Raw genomic sequence first — 15,160 nt, forward strand, 5'->3', positions numbered from 1 at the left:
TTCTTTTTTTGAGTTATGAACAGGAGATGTTACAATTCCTTGTGCTATTGGTTGGGGAATTCCCACAGCAGCCATACCTGTCAATGTCACATGGAAGTAAACATAATAGCATCATGATCATCTTATTAGGTGCAGTTTAAACTGCTTGTTAATGCAAAATAGGCTCTCTTGTCAACCTGTCAAGTGGTAGACTAAATGCAAACATGGGGAAAGTCAGTTGTTGCTCAAAATAAACATCAGGATGAGGAAGGTTATTAGTGATATTACCGACCTTGACCATGATATTGTTGTTGTTGTTAGACATTGGTGATAGACAAGGGAGGTCTGATCCTCATAGACTGCTGATCTATGACACAAACAAATCTAACATTTGTTGGAGGATGCCATGACTGTGTTAATAGCCTATTGGGCTTTTAATAATAGCATATTCATATTTGTGTGGATCTAACTTTGTGACATAATTTAGTGGCATTATTGTGTCATTGTGCAGTTGGTATATTGTAGTTCCAGACAGTTTAGCAGTGTATCAACTGAACGGAATATTTCTTTTTTACACAGCTATCACGTTCAACTTAGCGCACAGCTGTGTGTTAAACAGGACGTTTTGGAGTAGTACAGCTCTAAAGCGCAGCTAAACTGGCCCAATGCTAACAGACAGAGCATGTGCCTCATTGTGTTTCTGATAGATGTGTCTTGTATTTGCAAAACCCATTGTGTTTGTTTGAGAGGTGTGTTTTGTATTTGTAAAGGGTGGTGTGCATGTTTGCAAATTATGGGGCATTTATAAATCACATTCTGCTTGTTTGCAAATTGAGGGATATTTGTAAATCCTTTTCTCACCAAATTAATCCCATACTTAAACATCTAGGAAACTGTAGCCAAAGAGGCGTTTTAATGCCATATTTGAATTCAGCACATGATGACCCATACACAAATAGCACATCCTATTTTGGAAGTAGATAATAATCAACTGTTCAACAAATAAGATTCACCTCTACATAATGTGTGATGCCATCCTCTCTGTTGTCATCAGTGGCAGTAATCAGCATTAGCTTGTTCTGGAGTTCTTTGAGTTCAGTCAGGCTATAAGGCCTGTATTCACCTCCCCCATCTGAAGACACTTCTTTACATTTCAATGCAATGCAATTTTCCAAAGTGACCTAACAGTTTTATAGGGGGAAATCACAAAGACAAATCAAGATTCCAAATCAGTGAACAAAACTACAAACTTAATTTAGAAAATACCCAGTTTAACCACCCATTATACAATAAACAATGTCATAGCAGACACCCAAAATTACTTCTTAATTCAAGGAATCATAATTGCTACTAAGACTACTACATGCTATTAGGAGGAGATTTAAAGTGAGGGTTTAAGACATGTAACTGTGCGGTACATCAAAGGATAGATAGTTGTTTGATTTAGCCATGGAAATTAAATGACATTATCTAAATGCCTAACAGTATTAAGTGTTTACCACTGTTTGCCCCTGAGGACCTCTGATGGTGTAGATTCCACTTTCATTAATATCTGTTGCCTGACGCAAAGATGACCGCTCCACAGATCCATGTGTCTCGTAAGCCATCTCAAGCCAGGCTTTGTTCTTGCAGGAGTCTCTCTGAATTCAGAAGAATACAATCTCACCAGACATGTAGCGGAACACCATTTCATTTGGACATCAACAACAATATCAACAACAAATGGAGCTACAGCACTTTTGACAAGTTTTAAACTAATGTACAGAGCCAAGTTAATCCATGAATGCATTAGCAGAGGACTAGTTAGAGGTTCTGAAGGCTTGATTTGCCCATAGGAGTCAGTTACGCTGGGGGCATGTCCCCGCCACTTTCTGCAATCTGGAAATAATCTCACTACAATGTATGTGTTAAAACTACATGTGTATGTAGCCTGCCTAACCTTTGATGACCCCCAGTCAGATGCATATTTTATATGCATACTAAAATGCATACTTTACTATTGAATGGCATTTTTAGATTTAAAATTGTGCCATTACAGTTTTTAAGTACTACCAGTGCAATATTGGTTCAGTTTGCCAAGCGCAGTGAAAATAAAGTGTTGCTGCACTAAAATGTCTACAAATAGTCAGATGTGGTGTAATGATAGCTACCTTCCCATTTCTAACTAGCTATCTACTTGTTCATAATGTCCTAGATTATACTTCATGAAATGATACGTGGATAAAGGACTATATAAAGGTTTTGCTGTGTTTGGTCTGTCACTGGCAAAGTGTTCTGGTAACAGGTATGTTTGTTGAATATAAGCACCAGTTGAAATATTTTATTGCTAGGTGCATAAATGGCTAGGTGCATAAATGCTAGGAGTGCGTAAGTGCATAATGCTTTATTGCTAGGTGCATAAATGTCTGTGGCCATAATGAAATTACATTACTTTACAGTCTCTGCTGTAAAGTGCACAGGACTTAATGTTTGGCCTCTGTGTCCACTGGCCACTAAATGATAGAGACTTTGTTTTCAGCATATTGGTGACCGGTTACATTTACATTTAGTCATTTAGCAGACGCTTTTATCCAAAGCGACTTACATATGTGCGACTTACAATGTATACAGATTTTACATTTTTCATTTACACTGATGGCACACTGCACATCAGGAGCAATTAGGGGTTCAGTGTCTTGCTCAAGGACACTTCGACAGGGAATCGAACTAGCAACCTTCTGATTACTAAACGACTTCTCTACCATTGTACCACTGTCGCCCCACTGTCGGTTAGCATGGCCTGTGTAAAATCCTGTCTATGTCCCCAGCGCTTTTCAAACCAAACTGACGCCCATGTTCATGATATTCAGTAATAACTAAAAACCTAACTGTATCATATATACAGCTGTCCCCCACCTACCAGCTTTTGCTCAAGCTTATTGTCACTGTCCAGTTCTGATTGAACTTCTCTGACTGCGTTTGTGAATTCAGTGAATCCAGACTCTTCAGTTAAGCCGTAGATGAGAGGAGCAGCAGCAGAAATGGCATCTCTGAAGCAGCACACTTTGTCAATATCCATGGCATTCTCTCCAGCAGAGATCGACGCCAGCTCCACAAATGCAGACAGTTCTCTAGTATCTTTAAAAAAAAAACACAAAATGCATTAAACTTTGCAGGACAATGATGGTCACCTGTGATGGTCATGCGAACATTTGTGCTTTTGCACCGAATCTAGATGAATCAGTGACTAATGACTTTTTCAATCATCTTTATTCAGAATAAACAACGTTAATGAAGTCGCTGAAAATTAAGTGCATCCCCATTAGGCTATATGAAACATAATAATTAGTATTCGACCAACTTCAAATTATTCTTCAAACAAATTAAAAAAGGCACACATTTAAAATGCAATGCTTTGGAATAATTTTATTTAGTTTTCCTTTTGACTTTTTCAATAATCTTAATTCAGAATTTGTAATCTGAGAAAGATGTTACTCTTCTGGTGGCTGAAAATTAAGTCCATCCCCATTAGGCTATATGAAACATACAAATGATTCTTCAACCAAATTTTAAAAAGACACTGAAATGATTGATAATGGAATGTTTTGGAAACAATTTTAGTAGCCTTATTTTTGCTGAATGTTTTGCATCACCCTGTATAACAGAGACCCTTACCTTTAATGATCTTTTTGACCCAAGATATGAATCCACTGTCGATACACACGTGTAGTTCTTTTAGAAAACTGATGACATTGTTTGGAAAGTTCTTCACTATTTCCCCTGCTTTGAGCATCAGATCACGCAAACACTTCTGACTTAATACCTGTTGAAGAGAAAGAAAAAAAATTTAATGTGCCTTTTACACAAAATGTTTAGATTTTAACACAGACATACTTTGAAAAGCATTGTGGAGTTTTGGTCCAAAATCAGCAAGCTACCTACCTAAAAAGCAGGCAAAGACCTTGCAAACACCACCAACATCACAGTATGCACTGACAAAAAAGCTTGTTAACATGCTAACTGACGTCATTTAGCAGCATTGTTTTCCGCAAAGCCGTGCAGTGAAGGCTTTTCTTTTTCGCAGGGCCCGCCAACCCAAACCACAGAACTATGAACGGCTAATGGGAATATTCATTTAAACGATATTGTCACCAGTATAACAAATCCATGGTGAATGGAAAAGGTGGTGGCTAATTTCACCGTAATTGATAATATGGATGCCTTGACTGATCAAACAGAATCAAATATTCAACAAAGATGTGTAATAACATCTATTGCAATTTAATTAATACAGACACTAGAATTAGAAATAACAAAACCTGATTTTGAAACTGACATACTCTAGAAACATTGTAGCCTAAAGGGCCATTCACAGTAAGATATTTCATTCCACCTCCATGCTCTTGATTTAATTTGTTTTTCTATTAAACAGCGCCGCAAGGGGAAAGACAGTTGCAATCCTCACATTTATTTGAGCGGGAGAAAAAGAGTCACCTAGGGCTCCAACTCATAAAAAGCTCAACTTTTGTACTCGCATTTCGTTCAGGAATATGTTGTTGCTTAGCGACAGTGCCATGTTTCAAGATGAATTTCATAATAATCAAGAAGCAGGATGGATCCTATCCAGAGTTATACATCTAGGCAGATAAGGAGCAACATAATCTCCATTCTAAGAGCCAAACCTTCCTTCTTTAGTCCTTCTTTATTTTTCATGCCTGTGTGTATCTATAAGTTGTCTAGTATTAGTTGCTCTAGTCTGCTGTAGCCCATAGTTGTCTAAGCAACAACAAAACACACAACCAATTTCCAACTGGTATTTTGAACACCAAGATTAGCACTCACAACAACAATAACATTAGCAATGTGCCTTGCATTTTACAGACAAAAAAAGCATTCCATTGTCAACCACCCCCAACAAAGGCAACAGGACAGAGGAGATTAAATTACAATTAACATTAGAAAGGAAAAAGAGAAAATAGAGATAATATAACATACTTGAAGGTTTTTAAGAGCACAAAAGTCTCCTCTTAGACCAAGACTGTTCTTGAGGTCATTGACCACATTTTCAACAGCAGAGCAAAGCTCTTTGTACCGTTGGATGTGTTTGCATGTGTTTTCAACCCAACCAGGCTGAGAGTCGTCACTGAAAAATGTGTTCATAACCTGCAGATCATTCTTATGAGCATCTCTCTTCAGGAACATTCCCATTTTATCCTTCAGGTCTTCAAGAGTCATTGAGAGGTTCATCAGTTCTTCATGGGACTTTCTGAATTCCTCTACAGCTGGTTTAAAAATCCTCTCAAGGACTTGATTTAGTGGAATTACAGAGACACTTTTGAACTCTGATAACTTGACATCATTTGCTATCTTCATCCAAATCTGTTTGAAGTATGTGCTTTCAGATAGAGTACCACTCTTTTTAAACATCTGGATGTTGATCGACTGTGTGCTCCCTCCTGAATCCAACTTTTCCATTATGGTTTTCAGAGAACGTGTCTCATTGGCCAAATCCAATGACATTGTTGATTTGAGTGGTAGGATATCCACTTGAACAAAAGATAGAAAACACAAAGTCACTATCACATTATACGGTCACACACACACTCCTGAAGTATGGGTGCACCCATAAACACATAATCAAATATAAATAGAAGCACACCTGGTGAGCCTTGGCAGATCCTGCAGAGTGCCCTCATGCTTCTCTGCATGTCTTGGAAAGACTTGAAATCGTTCTCTGCTTTTTGCAGTGCTTCATGGTATTGCTTCATGTTTTGCCCTGAATTTTTTTCACAGATGTACATGTGCACAAACACAGCTGAAAACATCATCATTGTTTTAAATGCACTAATAGTAGCCTAATACAAAAAAAACTACATAGTTTGAGTAAAGTACATTATGGGTACAAGTAGCATTGATCTAGTGTACATCTTTTAATTGAGCTTTTCATAATTAATAGTTGCATCGGAAGTTGAAGATTTGTAACTTTAAATGTAAGCACTTTTAAGTTTTGGCAGCCTTCATCCATGAGGCTCCATGACTGAAGAGGGACCCACCTCATCCTACCCCGCTCATCTAAATGTAGTGCTGGAATTCTTAGGGATTGTTAACAGCCAGGCCTAGTATGTTTGGTGTTTTTTAACTGGATATCAACTGAACAACGTATTAACAGCCACATTTTGCATGTTACACTAAGTGGATTCTGTTAGCTATACTCTACACGCCCAAAGTGTGTCCATGTCAAAAAAGTTGCAAGCACTTGCACTTGGGTCACAACATAGCTTTGCAACAACCTGTTCAGAAATATTGGTCCAACTCTGAATATTGTAAGATGTTGACAACCAAGGTAACCAGCTTTCAAGACTTACTTGGTGTGAGACTGAAAAAGATTGACTAACACAATAGCTTTTTTGTCATTGTCCAACACAATTCAAGTGTAGGAGAGATTCATTATACACCTCAGTAATAAAATAAGGTCCATCAAAATATCACCACCGATTACTAAAGGAGAGTATATTTGTGTCCTTACAAAATGCAACTCGATGAGATACAAAAACAATACAAAAAGACATTTGTCCCTGAACACACGTAAATCAACATACATTCAAATATATGATTTTTTCACTTTAAATGAAAATGGTACTCCACCAAACTTGCGGTATTTCACAAACACCACAAGTATACATATATAAGTATACAAATACAGCGACCAATACCAGACATAGCTAGCATGCTGTGGCAGTGGCACAGGCGCCATTCTCTGTATGTTAAAGGATTTTGAAGCTGTTATTTTGAGGTTACATTGTTAATAAGAGGATGCCGAGATGGATAATTTTCTCCTGAACCGGTAAGCATTGAGTTTCAACCAATTCATTACGGCTACTAGTAGGGATGGGTATTTTAAGTAAATTCAACCTTTCAGTATTCCCTCTCATGCTCTCTGGTCTGTGTGCTGCTGGGTTATCAGCGACTATTTGAGACATACAGCTAGTGAGCTGGCTAGCGCCTCATGCTAACACATCCTAATCTATGCTATCAGTCACACCAGAGAAGTGACGGGCCATGGCTGTTTATACCTCAGCAACAACTAACTAGTCATCCATCTTATCGAATAGAACACATATACCCATTTTGGAAGAGTTTATTCAATTTTTTTCTGACAATCAATGGATATGGTCAAATTTTGCCAGCGTTAGACACTCTTTCCTCTCTTCCCTGGGATTCTTCTTCTATACTCTGCGTCTTGGAACAGGACCATACCTGTCAAGACTTGTTTTATCCATAACACTCATGATTTTTAACATATGTGACACTTCTCACTTAATCTGACAGATTTCATTCCCATTAGCATAGAATAGTAATTACAAGTCAATTAGACTGCTGGGCAGTGCGGGTGAGAGACTGCCATGTTCACACTATGCGGCTCACTACGTCTGTCTAGCAGTTTTAGTAACAGTTTTAGTATTACTAGTCAATGACGTTTTAATATACAGCAGGTCAGCACCTTCATCACTGAACAACTTCTCAGGGCATACATGGACCTGTTTATGAAATGCTTTACAAATGTAACACTACATGTGTTGTTTTGTTTTGTGCGGGTGGTGGAGATAGCTCACAGATTTTCACAAATTTCAATCAATGACTTCAAGGATTTCAGTCATGTTAACTATCCAGCCATCTACCCACACTGTAGGATGGCATCCCAAACAAGTGTCAAAGATCTTGGTGTAATTATCAATCAAGACCTCTTATTTGACCCACATATAAAAACAGATCTCAAAGATATCAACAATGCTCTCCTGTCTGGATGTAGCAACAATTCATAAAATAAGTTGCGTCTTGCACACTTACTAGAACTAAAAAAATAATCTTATCTGTACTTGCCTCTGCACTTGACTTCTAACATACAAAACTCTTGAGGTAATTTGGTGCTAGGCCATTTATTGTCCCCTACTGCCCACCTAGATCCCTTCGTTCCTAGGGTTCTTGTAAATTTAACAGTATCAATAGGAGGCAGATCCATCTGCTATTTCCCCCCACCCCCATGGAATAATCCATCCATGAAGTGAACACCCTGCCTAAAAGCATTCCTCTCTAGTGCATCCTATAGACACCAGTGTTGAGCTTTCTGTGTTCTCTGTTCTGTTTAGACCTGATTTAAAAATGGTCGTATACCCCCTCATCCTCTGGCTCCACTGTGGGGGAGGAGGCTGTGAGTGAGTGTGTGTGTGTGTGAGATAAACCCCAACAGGCTTTTTGGAGATGTCTCGATAAATAGCACAAGGAATTAAACTTATTTTCCTGTGTATAACTAAGTGTATACAGTGACCCACTAAGCCGTTCTACAACCAGTATGTTGATTGCTGGCTCTCTTCATTGTAAACCACTATTAATTTTGTATACATCATGTAAATGCTTTCTTTCTTGCCGCATGTGTGGTAATATACGTTATCCCCTGACTCTGTCTTCTTCACTGCTCCCTTCCCTTCTTCCCTCCTCCCCCCATCCATCTCTACTTCTCTACCTGTCCGGCCCCAAGCAGACGGGTCCCCCTTTTGAGCTGAGGTTCTGCTCAATGTTTCTTTCTGTTAAAAGGGAGTTTCCCAGTTGCTTTAGTGCTTGCACTAGTGAGGTTCAGGCTCTATAAAGCGCCTGAGCAATACAATATAAATACAATTGAATTGAACATTTGTGAAAGAAATATGCTATATAATTATTATCATGATATGTGTTGTAGTTTGTTATTAGTTTGTTAAATGGAAGTCTCAGCTGTTTCTTTGTTCTGTTGAGAGGAATGCTGAGTCTGTGAGAAAGTGGGGGTTTTGGAACTCAGGGATGTTAAACTCAGAGCTGTCATAAAATGTTTAGGTTAGGACTGAATTAGGAGGCCATGTGTTTATGTGAACTCATCTTGAGTTTGGGTTAGGGGGTTTTAGGTAAAGATTCTTATCTCTGGGAACCAAAGACCAGATGTTAAAATAGTAAACTGGGAGTGTCATGTTTGAACTGTGAACATCTTCTGTGAATAAAGAAGCAGACATTTTGTAAGAGGGGCAGTGTATGGTTGAAGAGCTGTCTGAAACCACTACACTCCTCTGGGCCAGAGTAAATGTCTGTTATTGATTATATTCTTGGTTGTGTGAGTCTTAATTCTGAGGTTTAATACAGTCCTGATAAAGGGTGAAAAATTCCCTGACAACATTTTGGATGCTAACTATTCAAATTGTCCATTTGAGTGTTAAACATTCTCAAACCTCTTAGCTGAAAATACCTTTTATAGAACACAGATATCCTCCACAATAAAATGTATTATATATAACTTACCCATGAGCATAGTATATGTGTTGGGTTGATTTTTCCTTGTAATGATAACTGACATCTGTTGGCAGGAGATTGACTTGTTGATGATGTATTCTGGTAACTTCTCTAGAAATGTGTGAGCCTGCTGTAACAACATCTTGCATTTTGATGAGAGGTGCTCCTTATAGTTTGCCTGCTCCTTCTGCCGTGACGCTGTGGTAAAAGGAAATTCAAATTCAAATCCTCTAGTAGCGGGACTTTTTCTGAATTAGTAATGTATAATATTCATAATTAAAAAATGTAATTTTAAAGATTACCATTTTTAAGGATCTTACCCAAAGTTTTTAAAAGCTCAGTCATGTGAGCATCATAGAGTAAATTAAGGTAATCCTTAGAATGCCAGTTTCGGTCTTCAAATATGCTTTCAATGATCAGACTCATCGATTTCCCATATTCTTGGCTCGTTGACACAATTTCAATAAGGCTTCCACTTTCCTTTGTGAAATGATATGGACAATTTACTCCCTTAACCTTTCTAAGCATAGCAAAACTAATTGTGGCATTTCTGTTATTGCAAGGGCAAATATTTAATTTTGTAAAATGTATTAATGAAGAAATTACCAATGTTGGTAGATTCATTGAGGACTTGTTTTCAATGTTCTGAAATAATAACAATCATAAAATCATGAAATATATATATTGTGTTTTGCCGAAATGGACTTCACCGCACAGTCCATCACAGCACACACCACACCAGACCAGCTTTCATATCTCTACACCACCCATCCCTTCATTAATTAAACACAATGCAGTCAATGTAACATTACTGTTTAGTCTGTAATGAGTATCATTAGTAAATGCATTACAACTTTACCTTGCCATACAGATTGCTGATGGCTTTGGTAGCATATCTTGACAGGCATTCATTCAATGTGCGTGGGCAACTTGAAGTCCTTGCATAGAGCTCAATGAGCTTGACATCAGTCTCCTGTTTAATACATGTTATGAATGTTAAAATGTGACACAGATTATAGTGGGACCAGACTTGCTTTAAGACCTTAACAACACGGCATCTGGTGGTATTGTGAGGAATTGCATTTAAAAGCTCTGCGAGGTTTTGTCCTATACAGACATAAAATTAACACCCCCAGAAACCTTGAATCTTTTACTTTTTAGATATATGCAATATAATATATATTCGAAACTAAGAAATGAATTAGCACTTTGTAAGAAGAATAGTTCTAAAACCTTGCACATTTCAGTCTCTGAATGTGGAAGCAGCTGCTAACGACCCACCCATTACCAAATTAAGTATATTCATATGATAAATGCATGGTAAATCCGCGATCGCTATTGGGTCGTTATGTGGCAACAGTAACTGAGAAAACACCCCGTTTCACCTGTAAACAAGTGCATTACAAATAAAATGAATTATTATTATTATTATTACATGTTGGGTAGTTTTCATACATACAGATGAACACGATGAGGGAAAACGTATCCACTTTGAGTTTCGCCTTGACCCAGCCGAGGATATTTGTGATGAGTAAGTTATATTCGTTGGACTAGCTCTTGTAATGAATGTTGTTGATTAACTTATGCCATGCGTTTTATTCCCTATATTATGCTCGGAGTTATGAGTTTACGCTAATAAGCTACCGTCAACTCTGCAAGGCGAGTTTTAATCATATAACCTTACTTCATGTCGCTAAGACACTTATACAGTTAAAAACATATCATGTTCAGAGTTTTTTATTAGGCTACATATGCTACATCGGTGTTGGGAGTTTGTTATTAGATTCCCGTGAAGTAATAACACTCCTGTAAAGAATGTCAGGCATGTTCACAAGCCATTGTCTTTGACAGATGGGCCATATGACGTGACAATGGGGAGGGGCAATCACAGGTCCATTCAGACCTAACTCATCAATATTCATTGTGGTTTTGGAGAAGAAAAGGTTACTTTGAAATGACTAATAATTAGTAGAGAAACCACAAACTCTTTCTGAATGCTAAACTAACCTATATGGAGCTAACACCTATGTTTACAAAGATCAGAGTTCCAAAATCTTTAGAATGTGTTTTTGTACAAAGTCTGAGCACCTCTGAAACCAGGTTTCTGAATCTGAAGTGGGAACCCAACATCAACACCATCATCAAGAAGGCCCAGCAGAGGATGTACTTCCTGCGCCAGCTTAGGAAGTACAACCTGCCTCAGGATCTGCTGTGCACTTCAATCACTGTCTGGTTTGGATCGGCCACCAAACTGGACAAGAACAGACTCCAACGGTCAGTCAGGTCTGCAGAAAAGATCATTGGTGCCAACCTGCCCACCATCCAGGACCTGTACACCTCCAGAGTCAGGAAACGGGCAGGAAAAATCACTGCAGACCCCTCACACCCCGGACACAAATTATTCAAACTCCTCCCCTCTGGTAGACGCTACAGATCACTGTTCGCCAAAACCTCCAGACACAAAAACAGTTTCTTCCCCCTCGCCGTCTCAATACTGAACAACTAACCCACTGTAGCATATATATTTATATTTATATATTTATCCCTGCACTTCTCGCACTCTCCACTTCTTCTTTGCACTACTGTTGCGCAACATTTCACAGCTACTGTATATAGCCATTCCGCCTTGTACATACTTTTTTAAACTCCTTTGTCCATTGCACTGTTGCACTGTTTGTTTGTTTGTATTGTATTGTATTGTATTGTATTGTATTGTGTTGTATATTTTGTGTAAGCACACTGAGAGTCACTTTACCAAGTCAAATTCCTTGTTTGTGCAAACTTACTTGGCCAATAAAACCTGATTCTGATTCTGATTCTGAGGTTTTTGTAAGAGTATGTTTAGAATTAATTTAAGTAAAAACTTGTTTTACTACGTTCCTTTTACTCTCATATTATTATTGCTGAGGTCTTCTGGAATATAATCATACATGCCACTTTTGCCTCATTGTTTTCAGTTAGGTGAAATGTATAGCCTGGATACCAGACCGAATTTAGCCCCGCCCACAATTTTTTTGGTTGGGAAGTTCGGTCTGGCATTACTCCATTGAGGAGAAATTATCTGCGGCTCGATATCGGCCGTACCAATCAAATTGTTAAGGCGGGCTTTATACGATGATGGACAGATGATCAACAGTAACGTAACCAACCACGTCACCAACACACAAGTTGAATTCGTTTTCAACAAACATGGCTGCCGCTGGAGAGCTGAAATGTATAGATTCGAGTCCATTTAGACATTGACAGTGCATTCATTTTGAAAGAGGAACAGAGAAACGTGATTAAGGCATTTGTCAATCGAAAAGATTTTTTTGCCTTCCTTCCTACGGGATCCGGTAAAAGTGTAATGTATCAGCTGCCCCTGGTCACATACTACGTTGTTCTGATTGGTTGTAGGTAACCAATTGAGCGAAGAGGCATTTTTTCTTCTGGTTCGGTTGAAACACGCCCCATAATCACAGCCCAATGGAGCGATATCAGACTCATATTCTGACTAGAATTATGAGTATGACATCGTCAGGCTATGAAATGTATGTAGGCCCCTCCTGAATTCAGGTGACTGATAGGTGAGGTTAAAATGTTTCAAGTTGGAGTTAATGCCTTTGTTGTAAATTAAGATAACATATTGCTGTTAAAATTATGTTTTGAGAAGAATGCCTTTGAATATGTTCATTTTTGTGTGTGGGTTCCTGCCAATCAGAGAGGTGGCGCTGGCAGCAAATTGGATGGTTTTGATTTTGTTTTGAAGATGGGTAGAGAAAAAAAGGAGAGAGAGACGGTGGAGCACCTTTAGGACTGGAGGCATGTTGAATTGTCTGTTGTAAAAAAGTTTTTGTATTTTAAGTTAACAGTAGTATTAGACATTTGCATTGGAGTGTTTCACGTTTCCCAACGGGACTGCATCTTCATGCGCAACACGAACCTCCCTAAAGGCTGCTGTTGCATGAAAGTTGCTGCAAAGTTGTTAGCAGACTAGGTGCTAATCCTGAGCTAAACTAGCCACTGACTGCATTCGCTCAAGAAGAGGAGGAAGATTGCGGGAGAAGAGGACAACGGATTCCCACTGAACTATACGGGTAGTTGTGAGTGAATTACTTTTGTTTCACGTCAAATTGATGGTTATGAGCTCCAACGGAAGTGCACCAACTTTAAATTATACTGGCCAGTAGAACATTTTGGTATTTTGTGCTATGTCTGCCGTGTTTAACTGTTTGCTTGTTAATATGTTGTGTAAATAATAGAGCTGTGAAAAATAACGCGTTAACGCGTTATGATTAAATTACAGGATTAATTAGTAAAAAAAAATTACGCATTTAACGCATGCGCAAAATGAGCTTCCAATATACCCACAATTCCGCCCAATCTGCATTAGTCGCCGGCTCTCTGCTGTAATGGGAAGTTCGTGTTTAAAAAAAAAACAAAGATGGAACATTCAATAAAACCAAAGTGATATGCACACTCTGCGGGAAGACGTTATCGTTTCACCGTAGCAATACCAGCCTTAAGTACCACCTCAACGCGATACATGCGTTGGTCGGCGAGGGGAGTTAAAGTGGAATGCGCCAAACCACCCTCACTGAAAAACGTAGGCCCCTCATTAGGTCTGCCTGTGCAAAGTTGACTAGCACAGTTGCCATCACCGATTAATATTGTTGAGGACGAGGGCTTTTGCGAGTGGCAACGGGGGACTCGAGCATCAAAGTACCGCAAAGACGCACAATAATGACAAAAATCCACGAGCTGTATGAAGCTGAAAAGAAAAAAAAGGAAAATTACTTGGCTGCTACGAAACATCAGGCGCTGACAGATCACTGGACTTCTGTGAGTAACGATAACTACCTGGGTGTAACTGCACATATAATCACCGACGAATGGAAGTTAAAGTCGTTTACACTAACGTGCATGAAAACAGAAGAGCACCACTTTGCAGAGGCATGTGCACAACAGTTCCAAACTGTTGCAAGCAACTGGGCAATTGAAGACAAAACGACCACTATAGGGAAAGAGTGCACGTAATATGATAGCCGCGGCTAGACTACTGTAAAGGGGGATTTAGAGGCATTAGATTGTGTCATGGTGTGGTTAATGGTTGTTTGACAAAAAAGAGAAAAAAAATTCAAACATCCTATAAAAACAATGGCTAAGAAGCCCAAATCATTTCTGTTTGATTTAAAAAGAAAAGACAAATGTTTTATTCAACCATACAATGGCTAAGAAGCCCACATTCTGTTTAGGATGAAGATTATATTAATGTTCCATATGGAATAGCAAAGATAACTGCTAAAGAGCTGCTGAGTTGCAGCACCATTGTTTTTTTTATGAATAAAAAAAGAAAACATGTTAAATGTATATATCCGTCCTTTGTCATAAATATTTTTGTTCTCACAAAAATGTGCCGAGAAATTGGTAATATGTGATTAATCATGATTAATCCACAGAAACCTGTGATTAATCTGATTAAAATTTTTAATCATTTCACAGCCCTAGTAAATAAATATGTAATTGATTGTTTCTAAACTGCAAATTCAAAACTGTGTCCGAGTTGGGTAAAAGGTAATTTAAATTAGCATCCCAGCATCGTATTAATATTTTTCCTAGACAAAATGAAATGAGCCATATCATTGGTGGAAGGGCTACATATACAAAAATATCAGGCATGGCAGACTACCTAACAGAGTCACAAAGGCCTTACGGTGCAAACCCATGACAGCGACGCGATACGCTTCCATCGCTTTGAGTGGGCATGTTGTAGCGTGTGGAAATATAATTTTCAAACCGTCAAAATGCATGGGATTAGAATATCGCGTCGCTCGTAACGCTGTCATGGGTTTGCACCGATAGGGCCAAAACACACCAAACGCGTTTTTAAAAACGGGACGCTAGCAAATGC

The sequence above is a fragment of the Clupea harengus genome, unplaced genomic scaffold (assembly GCF_900700415.2).
Source record: "Clupea harengus unplaced genomic scaffold, Ch_v2.0.2, whole genome shotgun sequence".
NCBI lineage: Eukaryota > Metazoa > Chordata > Actinopteri > Clupeiformes > Clupeidae > Clupea > Clupea harengus.